The sequence below is a fragment of the Lissotriton vulgaris genome, chromosome 9, assembly GCF_964263255.1.
Source record: "Lissotriton vulgaris chromosome 9, aLisVul1.2, whole genome shotgun sequence".
In the NCBI taxonomy this organism is placed as follows: domain Eukaryota; kingdom Metazoa; phylum Chordata; class Amphibia; order Caudata; family Salamandridae; genus Lissotriton; species Lissotriton vulgaris.
In genome coordinates, this window is record NC_141697.1 from 482,628,025 (window position 1) to 482,647,139 (window position 19,115).

Consider the following 19,115-nt stretch of genomic DNA (forward strand, 5'->3'; position numbering starts at 1 on the left):
GCTCTGACTCCCTGTTGGACCCAAAAATGTGCAATAGGAACGAAACGCTCCTTTGTATGCCTTCCTTGTCCTGGGGGCTAAGCTTGCTGCCACGAGGTCTTGTAATCCGGGGCATCGATTAACCATAGTGCTTCGGGGAATGGTGCCGCCACTAGGTCCGCTGTAGGTAGATAACCCCTGAACGCCTGCATATGTGAACGAGAGAGTGCATCAGCTGCATGATTCAGTACGCCTGGCACATGTTTCGCCCTGAACTGTACATTCAGTCTCATACAAAGCAGCACAACTTCTTCCAACAATCTCAAGATCCATTTGCAGCGTGCTGCCTGTTGGTTAATGCATTCGACAACAGTCATATTATCAGACCAAAACACCACTAAGCGGTCCCTGAAGTCGTCTGGCCATGCCATCAGAGCAACCCAAATGGGGAATAACTCCAAGAACGCAATGTTACCTGTGAGACCGCTGGAGTGCCACCACGTCGGCCATGTTTGCGCCGACCATCGATTACCAAAGATGGCGCCAAATCCCACGCTCCCCGCTGAGTCAGTCCACAGACCTAGTTCATCTGAAGACGCTGGCGGCTTGTTCCACACGACTCGACCGTTGAAGTCCGCCAGAAATGCCAACCAAATGCGCAAATCCTGGCGAACCTCTGCCGACAGACTCGTACGGTGGTGTCCCTCTTTGAGACCAACCATAGCTTGTGCAATAGAGCGTGAGAAGGAGCGGGCCATTGGTATCACCCTCAAGGCAAAGTTAAGCTGACCCACTGTTTGTTGTAACTGGTGCAGGGTCACTTTCTCCTTGCCCAGGCATTGCGTCAAGGAAGCCCTAAACTTGGCCACTTTTTCCATCGGTAAACGGAAACATCCCTCCACCGAATCGAGCTCAATTCCCAGAAACTCCAGTGAAGTAGATGGTCCAACCGTCTTACCTGGTGCCAATGGGACTCCAAACTCCCTCATGAGGATGCAGAAGTCATGCAGCGCCTGCGCACATTTCGTATCACCGGCTGCTCCTAAGAACAGGAAGTCATCAAGATAGTGCATAACATGCCTATGCCCTGTGGCCTCGGTGAATGCCCACTCTAAAAAACAGCTGAACATTTCAAAATAGGCACAAGAAATGGAGCAACCCATAGGCATGCATTTATCCATGTAATAACTCCCTTGAAATGCAAAACCTAGCAAGCGCTGATCCCATGGGTGTACCGGGAGCAACCGGAACGCCGATTCGATATCTGATTTCGCCATCAGCGCCCAGGGGCCCAGGAGATTTAACATGGCCACGGCATCATCGAACGATGCGTACCGCACTGAAGAAACTTCTGGGTCAATGGCCTCGTTCACCGAGGAACCCCTTGGAGCAGACAAGTTATGAATAAGTCTAAACTCCCCTGGGTCTTTCTTCGGGACAACCCCTAATGGGGAACAGATGAACTCAGCCACCGGCGGGCGATGAAAAGGCCCTGCCACTCGCCCCAAGCTGACTTCTTTTGCAATTTTTCTCTCTGCCACGCTTGGGTTGTGCTGTACCGATAACTGGTTTTTACAAAAGGAGTCCCCCTGAAAATCCCCCGCCGGGATGTGGAAGCCAATTAAGAATCCCTTCCTTAACACCCCAGCGGATACATGATCAGGGTATTTGTTCAACCAAGGAGTCATAGCCATGAGATCAACGGGTGTAGGCAATCGGTCAGAACGTTCTACCTCACTCCTGCTTGGACCCTCCTTTTCCTCCCGTCCCGCTATTTTTGGATCTACATGAACTCTCCGGGTGTGAGGAATTCCCACAGCCCGCACACACATGCTTGAACCTACATGTTCCCTGCGGTCTGTTACAGTTGCCTCGATTGAAGCCCCAACTGACCCCCCGCTTGCCGCCATTCCCGCCGGTTTTGGGCTGGTAATCCCCACCGGCGCCCGCTCGAAAAGGCACCGCGGGTTTTTGGCGGACGACCCCTGACCCACTCCCGCCTGGCGAGGACGTACCTGCCGCCCCTGGCAGGAGCTGCTTGTGCCATGACACCGAGTCGAGGCAGTCCCAAGTCAGAGAAGCATCATATTCTTTTGCTTTTCGGAATTTCATGTCATAACCTTTCCATTCCTCTCCCTCATACATTGCATAAAAATCCATAATACGATTTTGATAGCAAGACAATTCAGTTAACACCTCGGGTTTACCTTCCCCCATAACTGCAGTAAATATAGAAAAGGCCTTAACCCAATTTGTTACCGTCTCATCCACCCTGAATTCCGCCATCTTGGCGCGCCACACGCTCGGGTGCCACAAATCTTTCTGGGTCTTGGCATATTCCATCTCGCGATGGTCAGTTAATAATGAAAACATATTGACATATTTGTCTGCCCATATTAACTCTTTTGTGGCCATAGGGATGTGCTGTGCCACCTTCTCCCGCCTTGAGGGTACAGAACCCTCCCCTGCCATTGGTAAAGCGAGCTTACCCGGTTCGGTCGTTGTTCCCGCCGTTTTCTCGTGACCAACTGCAGGTACCACTGGTGCCACCTGTGGGGAGACAAGAGGAAGATTCGCCTTTGCGACATCTCTCGACTGCCGCAATTGCTCGATTAGTCGCTTGGCCTCTTCGGCCGTGTCTCCAGGTGCCACTGCACCCCCTGCCTTCTTATCGAGCCATGCAGCCAACTGGATGGCCAATTCGGGAGGCATTTCTTCATCGTTAGCCGGGGTAATCACTACCGGGATAGGCTGACCCGCATCTGGGATCGGTACCGGGTTGTCTGCCGGTGTGATAGGGGCGAGTGGGGGTACCTCTGGGACCGGAACCTCCCCTGAAACCGCCCTCTTCTTGACCCGCTTCCCTCTACCCTCGGGGACGACTCCCGGCAAGGCCGGGCCTATTACCTTCTTAGGGTTACCGGGATTGCTCAGTGCAGCCAGTTGTTTTTTGACCTCCGCCAATCCTCTGCCGATCGATTGGACTTGTCCGAGTTTTCGGTCCATGCAAGCCATCCGGTTTGACAACAGGCGTAGCACCTTATCCGTCTCGGAACCCTTTCCTGCTTTCTTGCCAGCCATGGTTTAGAGTATCCGCTCCAGATGATCAACGAGGTCCTGGACTTTTCGACTCCCAATCACTGAAAGAGAAACACAAGAATTACAAGTTCTCAAAATTGCTGCTTGTTCCGTCGAGGGCTCACGAGCAACGAGTGGGTGCAGCCTTCAGAGCACAGGAACAAGAGGACGCTTCTTCGGATTCCCGCTCTATTTATTCTTCTGCGGGAGGGCGTGTACCCTCCTCCGGTACGCCTACTGGGCGTGGTCTTCGGTGTAGGTGTCTAGGACAACCCCTCTTGGGCGGGAAAAGGCGCACCCCGGCTACGCCGCTTCGGGCATACCAGCCGAGCCACGCCCCCCGCCCAAAATGGTTTCCCGGGGGATTGGGGCACCCAACCATACGTTCGGGGGGACCGAGTGGTCGCCCCTTTCCATTCTATACTGTAAAATTGCAGGAGGCTTTGGCTACAGCAAGCCTTGTTTCACGTATGTTTGTAATGTTGGAAATTATCTTGTTGTGTGAAACTCCCCAAGTTTTTTGCCTTCTTTTCCTGAACCTATTTTTGCTGTCCATGCGACTATACACTCTTTACTCCTGCTGGCCAGTGGTAAGTGCTTGTGCTCTCCACCTTAAAAATAAGTTAGAATTGGCGTATACCTAGTTGGCAAAAAATGTAGTTTGCTCATAAGCTACTAGTATATGGTACAAAATATTCCCAGTGCCTGTAAATTAAATGCTACTTGTGGACTGTAGCACTAATTGTGCCACTCACTAAAGTAAAACATGTATTCAGGCCTGCTGTTTCAGCCTGGGTGTGCAGTTGTAAAGTGCTGTTTCGACTTGGCAAAGCAAACCATTTGCCAGGCCTAAACCTTCTTTTTTAATACTTAGAAGTCACCCTTAAGGTACTCTTAGGAGTTACTTATAAGAACCCTGTTATAAGTGCTATATTCAGTTTTGGAGTAGCTCAAAAACTGGTTTGAGGACTCATTTTAATAGTAATATATAATTCAACATAATGGGCAATTGCCATTGTGCTGCCTAAAATTAAAAGACTTTCCTACCAGTGTACAGCTGTCAGTCACCTCAACCCTCTTTACTCCCCTGTGTTGAGATGTGTATTTCTCTCAGTCAGAGTATAAAGGACATTGGGAGTGGAGAGGAGCTCCCCCCTTGACAGGATTAACTCGGAACTGTGCCCAGCCTATTATCAAGTTTCAAAGGATGCCTACCTTGTCACTGGCAGATGAATCTCACAACTAGGCCTGTCTTCACTTTTTTCTCCAGTCAGGCAGGCGCCAAACCCATTGGGGTAGAGGAACTGTCCAGATCTAGTTACACAGGTGGACAAGGGCATGCCCTCCATCCACTGGCTGACACTGTACATAAAGAAGGACCCTAGAGACTCCTCCTGAGAACACTCCTGGACCTGTGGTGTATCAGAAGAAGGGCTGCCATACCCTGAAGGAAGGCTGGGCCTGCTTGCCTTCAATCCAGGACCCCAGAATTGACTCCAAGGGTCAGTTAGTGACATTCTGTTTGAGCCACAGGAACACAGCAAGCTTCCAGAGGTCTCTCTCCCTGCAACTGCCTTGCTGACCAGTAACAACTGAACCTGCCCTGGACCCTGCGGCTTGTCTATGGTAAAATGAGTCATAACCCCCAAGTGGTGCTCCCCATGTCATGGACTCCTGGCTGGTGTTGGAGTGTACTTCTCGTGTCCAGAAAGCAAAACTTGGCACTTTGAAACTTTTGCCAAATTTGCCAAAGACTAGGATCGCTGCCGAAGCTGCAACCTATTATGTCAAATCTTCTGTTGGCCTCAGTTTGCTGCTTTGACCCACTGAAGATCGGACTTCCAGAAAAGTCTCTAAATCTCAGTGTAGAGGGGTTCATTAGGCCAGAAGCTGAGCAGAAACCTGTCAAAGTCAAGACCATCCTGGCACATACTTCGCTCACTCTTTCATTTTGTTGATGACGGCACTGGAAGCCTGCTCTTGCCTTCTTCGAACCCTGCTTTGGGTTCAGTTTTCAGCTTGTCTCACCAACGACTAGTCGATGACCACTTTTTCTCCATGAAAATGTCCAAGTTTGAAGGTAAGCTTTTCACTGGGTAAACCTGGTCCTGGTATCCATGCAACAGTCCATTGCGGTCAGCCGTAGCTTTTGACTCAATCTAGCCCAGATAATCAATTTTGGCTCTGCACTCTTTTTGGCGTTAATTTGAATTAAAATCATTAACTCTGATTCTACTTATTGGATTTTTGTTGGTTTGGTGTCATGTTATTTACCAAAATGTACACAATCTTTCTAAATTGGTTTGAAATGTTTCTTCTGTGGTGTTTTCACCTTATTGCTATTTGAGTCCTGCCTAAATACTTTGCAAACTGGCTCTAAATTAAGCCTAATTACTTTTTGCCAATCTACCACAGTGCTAAGCATAGTTTATTTAGTGCCTTTAGCAGTTTCCCCTGACAAGTATTGTGATTATTATTTAAGATGGGTTCCCACCCCAAATACTACTCCAATGTCTTACAGTGCCATACTTGGTGGTCTTGAAAGCCATTTAATCAGGAAGCAATTTCCAGCCCTGTCATATATTGTACACAAAGGAAACTTCCATTCTATTTAATCAAGAGCCAGAAGCGAAGCACCTAACATTCAGTGATGCACAACAAAATGTACCTCTTTTTGATACATATTAGAGGAGACCTATGAGGTTACCCTTCTGTGCCTATCCAAGATAAAAACATCTCCAGGACCTATACTCTGATTCTCAGCACCCTCAAAGCTTCTATCTGTGGAATTACTTGTAAATGTAATATTTAACTTTTGAACCTTGGATATAATAAATGCTAACTTACATAATTTGTGAGCACATTTGTTACATACAAACTAGTAATAATAAAAATGGAAGTAATTATGGGTGATTGCAATTTTAAAGCAGAGTTCAAAGAATACATTTTTGAACTTAAACTTAATTGATTTATTGAAGTTAATTTACAAACTTTCCTTTTTGAATAGGGCCCTATATTCTTTCTTTCGATGCAACACTTTACAACACCTAACCAAATGAGCATAAATGCATCTCTCACTGCCAGGCAAGCAGATGGCCCAGTGTAAAATGAGGTACATTCAAATAAAATTGACATTTGAATTACAGAGCACTATCTGGCAGTCCTCCTGTAAGGCAGGCCACCAGTTTGCAGTATTTTTAAAATGACTTACAAAGGAAATTTGCCACACCAAAAACATAAGGTAATTGTGATTACATTATCAAACAAAAAATATAAAGAAACACATGATACTTTCCACATTGAAAAATTAAACTAAAAGGTCTACATTGCTTTACACTAATTAAATGTTAAATAGAAAATAGCATGAGGAGTGTAACCATTTCAGCACCCAGAAAATTGTATATCTTCATAAACCCAATAATTAGTCTACAGAGGGAGGTGGGAAACGATATTTACAATGCGGTCGAAACCACATGTGCCTTTACCACAAATGCAATAACACACTTGCCTTTACCATGCATATGCCTTAACCATGCACCCGTGGCGTAACGAAACTTGAGGGGGCCCCCTGCAAACTACAAGGAGGCCCCCCCCCCCCCATTCTCCGTGCCATTCTAGAGTTCTCAGGCCAGCGACCTGCCATACTGCAGGGGATGCGGGGCGATTGTTACACCACTGTCGCCAATACAGCCATTATAAGTAACACTGGATGGTGGAGTTAAAGGTTGGGTTTAGTCTGCCAGCAGGCTATCGTGGGTGGTGGTCCATTCATTACAGGGTCCCTGCCAAGTTTGCCCGATTTTAAGTGGGTTTCCTGATGCAGACTCCTGTCATGATATACAACATCGGGCCCACTCATTGTTCAGTTTTGACAATAGTGCATCCACTGCTCCTTGTCGTTTCCAGTATTAAAACATTAGACAATGCGACAATGCAGTATTTCAAAAGCAGATGTAACTACAAAGAGCACATTTTGATAATACATTTTTATTAGTAGGCAATAGCAATCTTAAGAGGCATTGCATAGCTTTATACACACTTTGACCCCAATTCCATCTCAGTTTTCAGGAAGATACCACATCTCTCTCTCTCTCTCAGTCAGTATCTCTCTTTCAGTCAGTCAGTCAGTCTCTCTCTCTCTGTGTCAGTCTCTGTCAGTCAGTCTCTCTCTCTCAGTCAGTCTCTCGCTCTCTTAGTCTCTCTCTCTCAGTCAGTCAGTCCATCTCTCTCTGTCATTCAGTCTCTCTCAGTCAGTCAGTCTCTCTCTCTCAGTCAGTCAGTCTGTCATTCAGTCAGTCTCTCTCTCTCTTAATCAGTCAGTCTATCTCTCTGTCATTCAGTCTCTCTCAGTCAGTCAGTCTCTCTCAGTCAGTCAGTCCGTCAGTCAGTCAGTCTGTCAGTCAGTCTCTCTCTCTCTCTGTCAGTCAGTTGGTCTCTCTCTCTCTGTCAGTCTCTCTCAGTCAGTCCCTCTCTCAGTCTCTCTCTAAGTCTCTCTCTCTCTCTCTGTCAGTCTCTCTGCCTGTCAGTCCCTCTGTCTACCAGTGCCTCTGTCTGTCAGTCCCTCTGTCTGTCAGTCTCTCTATCAGTCCCTCTCTCTATCAGTCTCTCTATCTCTCTCAGCCAGTCAGTCTCTCTCAGTCAGTTAGTCTCTCTCTCAGTCAGTCTCTCTCTTTCTGTCAGTCAGTCTCTCCCTTTCTGTCAGTCAGTCTCTCACAGTCTCTCTCTGTCAGTTTTTCTCAGTCAGTCAGTGTCTCTCTTTCAGTCAGCCAGTCTCTATCAGTCAGTCTTTCTCTCTCTCTCTCTCTCTCTCTCTCTCTCTCTCTCTCTCTCTCTCTCTCTGTCAGTCAGTCTCTCTCTGTCAGCCTCTCCCTTTGTCAGTCAGTCTCTCTCTCTGTCAGAGTCTGTCTCTCTCTTTCTCTGTCAGTCTCTCTCTGTCAGCCAGTCTCTCTCTCAGTCAGTCTCTCTCTCAGTCAGTCTCTCTCAGTCAGTCAGTCTCTCTCTCTTAGTCAGTCAGTCTCTCTCTCTTAGTCAGTCAGTCTCTCTCTCTTAGTCAGCGAGTATCTCTCTTAGTCAGTCTCTCTCTTAGTCAGTCTCTCTCTCTCTGTCAGTCCCTCTCTCTGTCAGTCTCTCTCTCTGTCAGTCTCTCTCTCTGTCAGTCTCTCTCAGTCAGTCCCTCTCTCTGTCAGTCCCTCTCTCCGTCAGTCTCTCTGTCAGGCTCTCTCACTCAGCCTCTCTCTCTCTCAGCCTCTCTCTCTCAGTCAGTCAGTCTTCCAGACAGTCTCTCTCTCCCTCTGTAAGTCTCTCTCACTCAGTCAGCCAGTCTCTCTCAGTCAGTCTCTCTCTCTGTCAGTGACTCTCTCTGTCAGTCAGTCTCTCTCTCTCAGTCAGTCTCTTTCTCTGTCAGTGACTCTCTATGTCAGTCAGTCTCTCTCTCTGTCAGTCAGTCTCTCTCTCTGTCGGTCAGTCTCTCCTTCTCTGTCAGTCTCTCAGTCTCTCTCTCTCTGTCAGTCTCCGTCAGTCAGTCTCTCTCTCTCTCTCACAGTTAGTCTCTCTCTCTCAGTCTCTCTCTCCCAGTCAGTCAGCATCTCTCAGTCAGTCATTCTCTCTCTACCTCAGTCAGTCAGTGTCTCTCTCTGTCAGTCGGTATCTGTAAGTCAGTCAGCCTCTCTCAGTCAGTCTCTCTCTCAGTCAGTCTCTCTCAGTCAGTCTCCCTCGCAGTCAATCAGTCTATCTCTCTGTCAGTTAGTCTCTGCCTCAATCTCTCAGTCTCTCTCTCTGTCAGTCAGTATCTCTCTACCTCAGTCAGTCAGTCTCTGTCAGTCAGTCAGTCTCTCTCTCTCTCTCGCTGTAAGTCAGTCTCACTCTCAATCAGTCTCTCTCTCTCTCTCTGTCAGTCACTCTCTCAGTCAGCTAGTCTCTCTCTCTCTCTCAGTCAGTTTCTCAGTCAGTCAGTCTCTCGGTCAGTCAGTGTTCAGTCTGTGAGTCAGTCAGTATCTACTCTCTCTCCACTCTCTCCATTCTCCCTCTCCATTCTCTCTCTCAACTCTGTCCACTCTATCTCTGCTGTCTCTCTCTCTCCACTCTCTCTCCACTGTCTCTCTCTCCACTTTCTCTCTCTCTACTCTCTCTCCACTCTCTCACTATCTCTCTCTCTCTCTCTCTCCACTCTCTCTCCACTCTCTCCCTCCACTGTCTCACTACTCTCTCTCCACTCGCTCTCTCCACCCTCTCTCCCTTATCTCTCTCTCTCTACTCTCTCTCTACTCTCTCTCCACTGTCTCTTTCTACTGTCTCTCTCCACTCTGTCTCTACTCTCTCTCCACTCTCTCTCTCTCTCTCCACTCTCTCTCTCTCCGCTCTCTCTCCCTCCACTCTCTCCACTGTCTCCTTTCACTCTCTCTCTACTCTCTCTCTACTCTCTCTCCACTCTCTCCCCACTCTCTCTCCAATCTCTTCACTCTCTCTCCACTCTCTCTCCACCCTCACTCTCTCCCCCCTCTCTCTCCACTCTCTCTCTCCACTCTCTCTGGCTCACTCTCTCCACTGTCTCTTCTTGCTCTCTCCACTCTCTCTCCCCACTGTCTATCTCCACTCTCTCTCCACTCTCTCTCTACTCGCTCGCCACTGTCTCTCTCCCTCCACTATCTCTCTCTCCACTGTCTCTCTCCCTCTCTCCACTGTCTCTCTCTACTCTCTCTCCACCCTGTCTCTCTCCACTCTCTCTCTCCACTCTCTCTCTCTCTCCACTCTCTCTCTCTCTCCACTCTCTCTCTCTCCACTATCCCCCACTCTCCCTCACAAAGTAGTGTGCATTCCATAGGCGTCCGCAGAAATGTTTCCAGGGGGGGCACATTTTTAACTTCATCACCATCCCCCTTGCACCCTTCTCCCCTCTGCCTTGAACCCTTCTTGCCCTCCCTCTTGCACCCTTCTCCCCCTTGCACCCTTCTCCCGCCCCCCCTTGAACCCTACTCCACCTCTGCCTTGCACCCTTTTCTACCTTGCACCATTCTCCCCTCTGCCTTACAACATTCTCCCCTCTGCCTTGCACCCTTCTCCCCTCTGCCTTGCACCCTTCTCCTCTCTGCCTTGCACCCTACTCCACCTCCGCCTTGCACCCTTTTCGGCCTTGCACCCTTCTCCCCTCTGCCTTGCACCCTTCTCCTCTCTGCCTTGTACCCTACTCCACCTCCGCCTTGCACCCTTCTCTACCTTACACCCTTCTCCTCTCTGCCTTGCACCCTACTGCACCTCCACCTTGTACCCTTCTCCCCTCTGCCTTGCACCCTTCTCCCCTCTGCCTTGCACCCTTCTCCCCTCTGCCTTGCCCCCTTCTCCTCTCTGCCTTGCACCCTACTCCACCTCCGCCTTGCACCCTTTTCTGCCTTGCACCCTTCTCCCCTCTGCCTTGCACCCTTCTCCTCTCTGCCTTGTACCCTACTCCTCCTCCGCCTTGCACCCTTCTCTACCTTTCACCCTTCTCCCCTCCGCCTTGCACCCTTCTCCTCTCTGCCTTGCACCCTTCTCCTCTCTGCCTTGCACACTTCTCCCCTCTGCCTTGCACCCTTCTCTTCTCTGCCTTGCACCCTTCTCTTCTCTGCCTTGCACCCTTCTCTCGTCTGCCTTGCACCGTTCTCCCCCTCCGCCTTGCACCCTTCTCTACCTTGCACCCTTCTCCCCTCTGCCTTCGCACCCTTCTCCCCTCTGCCTTGCACCCTTCTCCTCTCTGCCTTGCACCCTTCTCTTCTCTGCCTTGTACCCTTCTCCCCTCTACCTTGCACCCTTCTCCTCTCTGCCTTGCACCCTTCTCCTCTCTGACTTGCACCCTTCTCTTATCTGCCTTGCACCCTTCTCCCTTCTGTCTTGCACCCTTCTCCCCATCCCCATCGCACCCTTCTTCCCTCTGCCTTGCAACCTTCTCCCCCTCCGCCTTGCACCCTTATCTACCTTGCACCCTTCTCCTCTCTGTCTTGCACCCTTCTCCCCTTCCGCCTTGCACCCTTCTCTACCTTGCACCCTTCTCTACCTTGCACCCTTCTCCTCTCTGCCTGGCACCCTTCTCCTCTCTGACTTGCACCCTTCTCTTATCTGCCTTGCACCCTTCTCCCCTCTGCCTCGCAACTTCTTCCCACTCTGCCTTGCACCCTTTTCTACCTTGCACCCTTCTCCTCTCTGCCTGCACCCTTCTCCTCGCTGCCTTGCACCCTTCTCTTCTCTGCCTTGCACCCTTCTCTTCTCTGCCTTGCACCCTTCTCCCCTCTGCCTTGCACCCTTCTCCCCCTCGCACCCTTCTCTACCTTGCACCCTTCTCCCCTCTGCCTTCGCACCATTCTCCCCTCTGCCTTGCACCCTTCTCCTCTCTGCCTTGCACCCTTCCCTTCTCTGCCTTGTAACCTTCTCCCCTCTGCCTTGCACCCTTCTCCTCTCTGCCTTGCACCCTTCTCCTCTCTGACTTGCACCCTTCTCTTCTCTGCCTTGCACCCTTCTCCCCTCTGCCTTGCAACCTTCTCCCCCTCCGCCTTGCACCCTTCTCTACCTTGCACCCTTCTCCTCTCTGTCTTGCACCCTTCTCCCCCTCCGCCTTGCACCCTTCTCTACCTTGCACCCTTCTCCTCTCTTCCTTGCACCCTTCTCCTCTCTGCCTTGCACCCTTCTCCTCTCTGCCTTGCACCCTTCTCCCCCTCCGCCTTGCAACCATCTCTACCTTGCACCCTTCTCCCCTCCGCCTTGCACCCTTCTCTACCTTGCACCCTTCTTTCCTCCGCCTTGCACCCTTCTCTACCTTACACCCTTCTCCTCTCTGCTTTGCACCCTTCTCCTCTCTGCCTTGCACCCTTCTCCTCTCTACCTTGCACCCTTCTCCCCTCTGCCTTGCACCCTTCTCCCCCTCTGCCTCGCACCCTTCTTTACCTTGCACCTTTCTGCCCTCTGCCTTGCACCCTTCTCTACCTTGCACCCTTCTCCCCTCTGCCTTGCACCCTTCTCTATCTTGCACCCTTCTCCTCTCTGCTTTGCACCCTTCTCCTCTCTGCCTTGCAGCCTTCTCCTCTCTACCTTGCACCCTTCTCCCCTCTACCTTGCAGCCTTCTCCTCTGTACCTTGCACCCTTCTCCTCTGTAGCTTGCACCCTTCTCCCCTCTACCTTGCACCCTTCTCGTCCCCCCTTTGCCCCCCATGGGGATGCCCACATGGTGCGTTCTAATAGGAGTGCTTACCTGAGGGCACCATTTTGCTGCCTCATCCCTTCTCATGAGCTTTGCCTTGGAAAATGCTCTCTCTGGGGGCCCCCACTCCCACCCTTGTCAGGGTCCCGAGCAGTGCTCGGTGCAGTCTCCTGCTCTTGCTCTCTAGGGCTGGGTCCCCCACCCCATCCTTGTCCTTGTCTCTTCTCTTCTCTTGTGGGGTGGGCTTTGCTTATGGATAGGAGAGAGTGGGAACCGGGCTCTTCTGGGATGGGCTTTGCTTATGGAGAGGAGAGAGTGGGGGCCGGGCTCTGTGCTTCCTCAGAGGAGCAGTGGAGACTGCCATCTTTGGGGCCCCACCCTTGTCCCTATCTCTTCTCTTCTCCTGTGGGGTGGGCTTTTCTTATGGAAAGGAGAGAGTGGGGGCCGGGCTCTGTGCTGCCTCAGAGGAGCAGTGGAGACTGCTGTCTCTGGGGCCCCCACCCCCACCCTTGTCCCGGGCCTGCTCTGACTGAAGAGAAACAATGTTGATACTTTGTTTTTCTTCAGTCAGAGGGAGGCGGGAAGGGCTCAGAGCAGGCTGCACCTGCTTCAGACCCAGAGGGATAGAGGTTTGCTTTAGTGCAAGCCTCTCTCACAGCTCTCAGAATAGCTGAGGGGCCGGGCCCCCTTCATTAACTGTAGAGAGTGGGCCCCCCACACCAAGGGGTGTTTGTTACGCCCCTGCCATGCATATCCCTTTAACACACATGCCTTTACAATGATTTTGTTCGTAAAGGTAGTAAAGGCATATGTGTGGTACAGGCAGTCACTGCTCTAAATTCAGAGTGAATGGGCTGGGTGTGGCAGATGTGGGAGGTGTTGAAGATGTAGAGGGCTTTCCTCCTTCCCAGATGAGAATGGAAGGAGCAGGAAGGATCAGGACGCAGCTTGGTAAGTAGGGCTGGGGTGTTTTTAGGGCTGGGGTTGCGGTTTCGGGGATCTGGGCAGGGATTGGAGTGTTTTTAGTTCTGGGGTCAGTGTTCTTTTCAGGGCTTTGTTCGGGGGCTCAAGGCGACAGGCTAGGATGTAATCTTCACCATGCATTTGCCTTACCAATCATGCCTATAGAAAGAAATTCATTGTAAAAGCATGTGTGGTAAAGACATGGTTGTGGTAAAAACGCGTTGTTGGAGCATGCAATATAATCACATGCGTGGTTCTGTCAAACAACTATGTGAGGAATTCTGCCGAAATCCTATCTCAAGGGCAGAGCATTCACGAGGTATCCTTTAATGATGTAATGAAACAATTATGTTTAAAACAGAGTACAGCCGAGTTATGGTGATTAGAAAGTATTTCATCATTATCGCTTCAATTAGGCATTTATGCCACACAAATCATTGCCATCCAACTCAGTCATTTCGTAATGGTTCTTAGCAATAATTTCTGGAGATGCAGAATGATATTGCAGATGGGAGACAAATCGAGTCATAATTCAAAGCTGAGCTAAGAATAATAAATGCAAATATGTTGATAGTTTTATGTTGTCAAATAGCAATAAATATCTGTTAATGATGAGTCTTCACTAAACCACACTTTTTCTTGCAAGTTGCTAACATTGGTATGCATCATTTCTTCGGTTACGTATCCTTTCATCATGAAATGTGCCAAACTAGCAACACACTGTCAATTCTTTCACTGCAGAAACACAGGGCCTGATTACGATCTTGGCTGATGGGATACTCCATCATATATGTGATGAATATCCTGTCCTCCGCATTATAAGTTCCCTAAGATGTGATAGAACTTGTAATATGGAGGATTGGACATCCGTCACGTTTGTCATGGAGTTGGCATCCACCAAGATATTAAGCAGCCTTTAGTCTTCTATAGGTTCATGCTTTCACTGCTTCCCAATGAAGAAAATTGAAACAGTCAACAGTAGTACATACTGCTGCCATATAATAATTATCTGAATCTTCCAATGCATATTTAAAAACGTCCCCACCAGTTGTAGAACTTACTTTCTTTTCCATCTGACCATATACACTTAGACCTTTTGGTCCTAAACTATGAAGTAAACTTTTATTTTTTCTTGAAGCAGAAAATTCTTCTGAATCCTCCTCTTCTATTGCTGACATATAGTTTATAAAGTGCTCTTTCCACTTTGGTCATTTAGTTTAGGGTTCACCCGTCAGTGGTAAAAATAGCACAGGTGAAGTGAGCAAGAAGGTTTGGGCACTCATAACTAAGGGCCTCATTATGATGGCAGTTGGATGCTCTTACGACTGACATCATAGTGGGATTGAGACCTCGCGACAAGTAGTAGGCAGTTCTACTTGCCATATTTTGATGAGACCCCCATGTAGGCGGTCGGAAACTGCATTTTTCAAATGCGGCTTTTGCTGCAGCCCGGTAAATGCCCTCAGCACCAGCAGCAATAGTAAAAGGCATGTTTTCAAACATCCATGCACTGTGTATCAGGCACCATGTCATGTCTGGCACACAGTTGATTTTGGAAAAGGGGGTGGTGATGGACAGAGTTTCTGAATGATGCAGAATACTCTTACCCAGTCAAGAGATCAGGGCTTGATCCATCACTGTTTTTTAGCTCACTGCACCATCCCAGCTCAGAACCTGGCTACATGCAAATTAGTCTGTTCCTGTCCCAGTGCATGATGGGAACAGGGCAAACCAAACTACCAAGCCAATTCTTATACTGGGAAGGAAACAAGCTTCCGGGGACCGGTTTCTGGCATTTCAGCCGTCGTCGGCCCGGCTTGCTTGAATCCTAATGGTGCAATGAGCTAGGGACTCACGTCTGAGTATACCCTCCCACACTTAGTCTGGCACACAGTGCATGGATATTTGAGGGAACAGCACATCTGCCTTCCTGGCCACTTAGCAGTGGCCCATGGGGCTCTGCTTGGGGACCCCAAAGCCCCTTTCTGACATCCTTTCCATTGTGATGGGACCACCATGAAAAGGCTGTGAGAATGGACATTCTAATCCCTACGGGGGTGTCTGCGTAAGCACCACCTTCAATGTAGGGATTACTGTCCGACTGCTGCCCTGGTGGGCTCCTTGAGCCTGTCAGAAGAGGTGGCCTGTCCCCAGACCACTGCAATCTGACCGTCTGCATTATAATGCAGTGGTCAGACCGATAGCATGGATGTAGCTGGGACCACCACCGACGGCCTGTTGGTTGCGGTCCTACGGACATCAAAATGAGGCCCTAAGATATACTTTACAAAAATAACCTAAACAACAAGGACTATGACATTCAATTTCTGACTTTAAATAATTATTGCTCATTACTAAATAATTATCTATTGCATTGGAGGTACATTTGACTAGTGCAACACTAAAACACGTAATGCAGTATTCACCATGAAGCAGGCACTAATAATTTACCAATATTAAATTACTCCTTAAAGAATGTGACTAAAATTCAATAGAACTGTTCATACAATATATTTAAATAGTCACGGCTAAGTAAATTAAGATGTGCACATTACCCTAAATGATTCTGACGTGATTACTAGCTAGATAAGCGCATAGACCTGTATTTTGCTCAGCGCCGGGACGCCCCGCTGCTGGGGCAGCTGTGCGCTTTACAAGCTATCTTAACATAACATAGCACCTCCTGAGCCACACTGTATGCAGATGTGGTGAATGCATCACCAGAATTGAAAAGTGCACGATGAAACATAATAAACTTCTTTTAAATCAACTAAGGTAAGTGCATCACCATAAAGCTAAAGTGTAGGATATGCGTCCTGATGTTATACTAAGTTATACATTACAATAATAACCTAAACAACGAAGACTATGACGTGCAAGTTCAGACTTTAAAAAATTATTGCTCACTACTAAATACTTATCTACCCTATAAGAGGTGCATTTGACTTACTAGTGCAACCCTAAAACTTTTCATGCAGTATTCACCAAGAAGCAGGTTCTAATAAATCACAAATATATTTAAATAGTCAAAGATAAGCAAAATACGGTGTGCAAAATGATTATCAGCTGAATCTGTGCGCAGACCTGTCAACGCCTTCTGAGCTATACTGGATCCAGAAGTGCTGTGCACATCACCGTAATTGTGGAGTGTGCAATGAAACGTAATAAACTTCTTTTAAATTGACTAAGGAATGTGCATCCCCGTAAGGTTAAAGTGCGGATGTGCATCCTGAAGAATGAAGGAATATCGCGCACACAAGCTTTATGGGCCAAATGTATCAAGCAAATTAGCAGTCGTAAAGGCCGAAATTCTACGAATTTCAGCCTTTGCGAATGCTAATATGCTAAATGGAATGTATGAAACATTTTCGCAGCAAAATAGGGAATCGCAAAAGTTGCCATTCCTTATTTTGCGATTGCACTTAAGGAATCGCAAATTTAGCGATTCCTTAAATGCAATGTATCAAATAAAAATTAATGCAAAAATGCCCATAAGGAATCGCAAATTACCACCAACTTCTAGTTGGTGGTAAGTTGCGAATTCTTTTGAAAAAGCAATGTATTTAAAATCCAAAGGTGGCATATGACGCTCATACATGCCCTTTGGGCATGTATGTGCGCCATATGCCTACACATGTCATTTTCAGGGGACCAGCAGGGTGTTCTTGTGACACGCCTGCACCCTTGAAAATATTCCTAAATTGCGATTAGCAAATTGCTAATCGCAATTTTCCCCTTCATTCCTATGGGCCTCCTGGCCCATAGAAATTAATGGGAAAATTGTGATTGGCAATTTGCTAATCGCAATTTAGGAATGTTAAGGAATCGCTAAAAAGAAGCGATTTCCTACATACATAACATTTTGCGATTTCTAAATAGCGATTCCTTAAAAATCGCTATTTAGAAATCGCAAATTGGCATGATGATACATATGGCCCTATGTGAGGTGTGTGCATCACAGTGAAGGCTGGCCATGCACACAAGCATTAAGCTAGATGTACTCATCGCCGTGAGGATTGGAGAGCTCAAGGATGTCATCAACATTGCCAAGAATAGAATAAAAAGACTAGAAAAGAGGTTTGTTTCGCTTTTGTCTTTCTAAAAACAATAAAACTGGGCATTTTATTTAAAAATTAAATGTATGTCTACTAGCACCAAAGAACTAACAAACACAAACTTACAAACATATATATTCTTTGGGCCTGATTACGATGTTGGCAAAGCCATCCGGCAGGTAGTCTGAGTCTTTCCCCCGACATCGTTGTGGAGAAGTGTGGCTCACTGGTTAGAAGTGTGGCTCATGGTTAGAGGAGGCAGACCTGGAAGCAGAGGTCAGCCTGGGACCAGGGTTCAATTCCCGGCTCTGCGGGGTCTGGAGTCCTAATATGTCCATGGACTCGACAATTCTCGCTCCGGTGCCTACTCGATTCACGGGTTCACACTCTGCAACTCTGGGCAATAGCTTGCTTAATCTCCACAACGGCCCCTCGCGGCAGGATGCCTGGCTTTCACCTTGCGGATACCCTGCCGGGGTTATCTCACAGGGGAATACCAGGACGGGTTCCCTAAGCAAGCGCTTAGAAACCGGTTGGTGATTTGCGCTATATAAATTCCTGCACATTTACATTTACATTTTCATTTCAACTGCCGTAATATAATGCTGACGGTCGTAAGGAAACCTGCAGGGCTCAAGGAGCCCGTTGGAGCGCCGGAAGGAGTCATGATCCCATAATGACGGCAGAACAAGCCTTGGCTCCACCTTCGAGATTATGATCTGACTTTACCACAGCCTTTCCATGTTGCCCTTTCCGACATGGAAAGGCTGTCGTGAAGTGAATTTGGGGGCCTCTAGCAGAGCCTCCTTCCCCCCTGGCCCATTCTTCTATGGGGCCTGTGGGGGCACCTATGGTGTCCCCTACACATGCCTGCACCATGTGGCAAGCACCACATGGTACCTGCCACATGGTGCAGGAATATTTAAAAAGATAAATTTTTCCATGGCAGCTTGTGCTGTGGGCCTTTTTTGCCCTCTGTACAAGTTGTCATTGAAAAGTGAATGTTTCCGACTGCCCATAGGATGGTTGCATCCCAATTCTGCGGTTTAACCACAAACCTATAGTCGGACAGTTCTATTTCGCTACTGAGCCCCTAAGTCCTTATAGTGTGAAGCTCAAAAACTTTGTTTATTTTCCTTTATTTGTTTAAAAACCTTTAGAAATAATTTTCATATAAATTAAAATCACAAGTTAAAAGCAAACATAGTTGTCTCTGTTCAACTCATACACAGTTAGTTCATGAAAATAGTCATTATATTATAGACACAGATTTTTAAACATCCAATGTATAAGCATTTAGTTCAACGTGTTAATAAAACACAAAAACTTGCTGACGCAGAGTTTCAGTGGATAATGATATATCTTTTCACTAGCTTCTTCAGGACAAAGATTTATATCACAAAATGTTTTTAAGAAACTGAGAAATACACACAATTACTATACATTTTAATTTAGGACTCAAAAGCATTATTTACTATGATCCATGGGTTTTTAAAAACCACCAAGTGTCCCAATTAATGTCTTTCATCAAACGAATTGATATATTGTCCTACCTCCTCAAGTAGAGTGAGCTATATCCATTGTTAAGTGAGGAGGCCTAATGCTATAAGGTAATTATAGAAATTCCACCCCTGCTTACTGAACACTGCCAACTCACAGCGAGAGAAAGAAACCCTAATGCGCTTTGACACAAGGTGCATACTCCAGAACAGAATAGCGAGCTCTAATAATTCTCCCAAAAGTACTTTACAGCTGCTTGTTAATAAAAGACCTGTGCATCACTGCAGGAGCAGGAATGCGCAAAAAAAGAGAATTTTCTCACAACGCCTTCTTCCAATAAGGCAGCCTCTGTTTAGCTGTCAAGAAAATGCCCCAA